This window comes from Crocuta crocuta, unplaced genomic scaffold (genome assembly GCF_008692635.1).
Source record: "Crocuta crocuta isolate KB4526 unplaced genomic scaffold, BGI_CrCroc_1.0 scaffold482, whole genome shotgun sequence".
Taxonomy (NCBI): Eukaryota; Metazoa; Chordata; class Mammalia; order Carnivora; family Hyaenidae; genus Crocuta; species Crocuta crocuta.
In genome coordinates this window covers 1145123-1149686 of record NW_027527459.1, presented here as the reverse complement: position 1 = coordinate 1149686, position 4564 = coordinate 1145123, and the positions used below count along the sequence as shown (strand labels likewise).

The following is a 4564-nucleotide window of genomic DNA, read 5'->3' as shown; positions in this document are numbered from 1 at the left end:
TTACTGGGAGCACTAAAAACTGTTCATATTTGCCTAGGAAATTGCTCATATATGCCTAGGAAATGTGACCAAAATAGTAAGTACATGCATACCATGCAAACAGAATCATTCTTCAGTGATAAAAACTGATACTAAACTCACATTTCAGGGGCACCAGGCTGGCTCAGTAAAAGGAGCATGTGAATCCTGATCTCTGGGTTCAAGCCCCACCTTCAGTGTAGAAATCATTTAAATAAATAACTTTAAAAAATCCACATTTCAAAGATATTATAGGTTTCACAAAAATCTTCATAGTAACACAATCAAGGTTTTCTATATACTAACCATAAGACATCATAATTTAAAATTTTGAAACTCTTTCTCATTACATGCAGAAACACTACAAATTCTTCTCATCAGTTGCCTTTTCCCCCTATAGAAGATCCAGCATAGAGAGCTTCTGAAATAAGTAACATTCTCCCTGACCCAACTGAGGTCAACCCATTTCTTAATTACCTTAAGTATTAGCCAGTTATTTCTGTGTTTAGAATTAGCATTTTGATTTACAAAGTTGTAGTATTTATGTAAACATACTGTAATATTAAGAAGCTGAGGGGCACCTGGGTGGCTCAGTCAATTAAGTGTCTGACTCTTGATTTGGGCTCAGGTCACGATCTCAGGGTTCATGTGATCGATCTGCACGAGCCTACTTGGGATTCTCTCTCTCTCTCTCTCTCTCTCTGCCTCTCCCTGATTGCACTCTCTCGCACTCTCTAAATAAATAAACAAAAACATTCAAAAAATTTTTTAATTTGAGAGAGAGAAAGAGAGAGACCATGAGCAGGGGAAAGGAGGAGGGGAGGGGGGGAAGAGAGAGAGAGAGAGAATGAATCTCAAGCATGCTCCATGCGCAGCACAGAACCCAAGGCGGAGCTTGATCCCATGACTCTGGGATTATGGTGTCAGATGCTCAACTGATGGAGCCACCCAGGTGCCCCAAGAGGCTGAATTTTTAAAAATTATACCCCTTAAACAAAAAGGGTGTATCATTTTTAAAGTTTACCTTTTGCCCTATATTTACATAAAATTCAAATTTCAGTCAAATTGTTCATTTATAGTAGTGAAGTTCAGGGGTGCCTGGGTGGCTTAGTCAGTTAAGCATCCACCTTTGGCTCAGATCATGATCTCATAGTTCCTGAGTTCGAGGCCCACAGCACAGAGCCTGAGCCTGCTTCGGATTCTGTGTCTCCCTCTCTCTCTGCCATTCACCTGCTCACACACACACTCTCTCTCTCTCAAAATAAATAAACATTAACATTGTTCTTCAAACCATGAAGCATATTTTCTTTTAACTTTTAATGGTCAATAAAACATTTCTCAGGTTAATTACATTCAAGCAAACCAAAAGTTCATTCCCTAAAATTAAGTACCAGAGCCATTCAAGTAACTAAATGGCATTAATGAGCACTTAGCTCATAAGCTCAGTCAATAACATAAACTTATGAATAGGGCTATATACAATTCATGCACAATCATGAGACCTACTTCTGTAAACACCTGCAAGGGCATGCTGAGAACCAACAAAAAGAATATCAATTACATGTTCTATACTTAATTTACAAAGTCATAGTAATACTTAAATTTGAGCAAAGACCTCCAATCTTTGCCTAATTATTTATAATAATTTACTCCACAGGTACCGTTGCTCAAAATGGACACATAGAAAGTTATCCCCTCATCTTTTTTTTTTTTAAACAAATCATGCACCTGTATTCTCTGAAAGAATGTTCTGCATGAAGAATACACAGGTTTGGGGCTTAAGAATTCACTGAAGATCACAAAAAGGCTGAAGATCACGATTATTACTATATTATTGCCTCTTCCGTTTCACTGAAAACTGTTCAGACCATGATAATTTACAGTGCTCACTAAATAGTAGGCTTTGATTAAAAAACAAACCATCTACAGTCCAAACTATAGATCCATGACATAGATTAATACTATTTATGCTTATTCAGAGCCCAAATCAAAACCTTTGTTAAAATCATAACAGGCAGAAAAAAAAAAATCTCAAAATGGATGTTAATTCAATCTTTAATACAAACAAATGTTTTCCTTTTTAAAAGACAGGAATTAAGAAAGAATTTTACTGGGGCGCCTGGATGGCTCAGTCAGTTGAGCATCTGACTTTGGCTCAGGTTACAATCTCATGATTTGTGAGTTCAAGCTCTGCATCGGGCGCGCTGCTGTCGGCGCACAGTCGGCTTTGGATCCTCTATCACCCTCTCTCTGCCCCTCCTCTGCTCATGCTCTCTCAAAAATAAACTTTAAAAAAAATAAGGAAAACAAAAATGAAAAAGAATCTTACTACCCAGGCTGCGACCTTTAGGTATATTTATCCTTTCAGAACCTTTTCTGTGTGCATGTGCACATGCACATTATAAATATTTCTAGAGGGAATTTATTATACATGGTATCTTACAACTTGCTTCTTTTTCCATGAAATAATATATCATAAGCATCTTCCCACATCAATCTTTATCTGGATTAAAACATTATTTTAAATGGATGACTAGTACAAATCCATATTTCTGAACATTAAGTTTACATGTATATTTTTAAAGAGAGACAATACACACACAATCAAACAATTCAAGAAGTCATCTCATTCATGCCACCCCACACCTTAAACCTCTGGTTCCCCTTGAAGGGTTTCAGAACAAGCCTTCCCAAAACGTACCACTTTGGCATGTAGCTTACGTTAAACTGAAGTCAATCAAGGCCCAAAGACTCAGGAAAAGCTTTTACCTCCCCCTTTAACTGCCTGAAGGAATTTAGATAGAGGGCTAGGTCCAGGAAGAGAACTATCATCAAAGATCACTACAAAGAATATGGGCCAGGTGTGGTTAAGCTGGGAGAGGTTCTGCAGGGCCTGGAGATCAAACTCCTCTCAGGTCTCACTGTCTCTGGAGGCCAGGCAAATATTTATTTATCAAACATTTGTTCTTCTCATCTTCTTGTAAACTGTCTTTCTCCCCCTTTTAAGTCTCAGACCCCTACCCCTTTCTCCTTATCTCAAGATGGCAAATAAGTCTCAACCATCGGACTGCCTGTGGATTTCATATTCTTATGTGGCTTCTTAGTTAAATTTTCTCCTGTTAATCTGTCTTCTATCAATTTCCCAGCCAAAGAACCTAGAAGAGGAGAAGAAAAAAATTTCCTCCCCAACAGCTGGGTGAGCCAGGTAGGAGCAACTGTACTGGCTGATCGATCGCTGCCTGCTCCATGGCTACTACGGCTAAGAAATGCTGGCACCTCTGATAAATGTGGTAGAAAGTAGGAATTCTTACCAGGTCAGTCTTCTGAATCTCTGGCTGCAGGGCCCAGTGGAAATGAGAATGGACAGAGTCCTTCTTTCCTTTTCTAAATTTAGAGTAGCAGGAAAAAATATCTGAGTAGTTCCTTGGCTACAGCAACTCTTGTAAAGAGCTGAGCACTCTTGATTTTTATTGATCTTTTCCCTCCCAGAGAGGGTCACTCTTTTTGTCTCTGTTGTGCTGTTTGTCGTAAGAAGGAAGGCCCTGGGGTAGAAGGCAGGCATAGGCCCTAGAAGCCTGCTGTTCAAGCCGGCCTCACTGATTGGTGAGTTCATGGTTCTCACCAGACCAATGTCTGTTTAGACAAACTTTGCTGTGGGTTTATGAACACATGAGATAAAGGCTGTTGCCAAGCAACATCTTGGAAGCCAAAGCCACAAAATTGGAGGGCATGGGTCAAGCATTTAAGAACTGTTAACAGCACCGGCCACCTAATCCAAAGTCTCCTGTATTAGGATAAGCTGGTCACAGAACAGGTCACATTTACACCAGGTCACTCGCCAACCTCAAAAAACTTTCCACACAAGGTAAAACCACCACATGATCCCCAACCCAGTGGCAGATCCCTCTTAGGTATGAGTCTGGCTCCAAGACCCCAGGCTTAGCTACAGCTGTTTACATACATATACAAAAAGCTAAATGAGGTTTTCCTTTTATCTTGTTCTGGGTCTTGAGCGTGAGAATACGCTCTCGTCTCTGCCGGCCAGAAGATACACGTACCAGCGTGCACCTTCATGGCCAGTCGAACAGACTGCGTTCTGAGACCCAAAGTCACAAGCAGCACTCTTTTCATCTGACTGTGCCAGGGGAGTCTGTTATAAGGGGTCCCAGTCCATACGGTGCTTTTGTCATCTCAGCTTTTGTTGTTTTGTTAGTGTTGGGAAAGCATGGTTCTAGTAGTGCCTGCCAGGTGTCAGATGAGCGGGTCTGAAACTGGAGGCGTCTTTGTGTTCTTGTGGGAAAACAGAGACCCTGTTCTCATGACACCATTCTTACAGCCTACAACAAAGGGCTTTCCTTTCTCAAACTATCTTTGGGAGTGAACTTTCTGGATTTTGTAAGGACTGCATCTTGTCCTCTCTCGTGGGATGCCTCTTGCATCTTTGGTTAAGCCATAAAAAGGCTTCCTGATCTGAACGGCTATGGACATTAATAGATGCTACTCATCAAATGACCAGATGATGGATCTTCTGAAATGAAAAGGTTTT

General features: G+C 40.4%; 1 protein-coding gene across 1 annotated transcript in view; it reads right to left on the bottom strand.

The window, feature by feature from the left end:
* XIAP (X-linked inhibitor of apoptosis) overlaps positions 1-3468 on the bottom strand; it is a 32210-nt gene extending 28742 nt beyond the window's left edge. Inside the window, exon 1 of the mRNA XM_077763460.1 lies at positions 3330-3468. The gene's annotated coding sequence lies outside the window, so the exon portion shown is untranslated. The remainder of the gene's footprint in view (positions 1-3329) is intronic.
* Positions 3469-4564: the final 1096 nt, after the last annotated feature.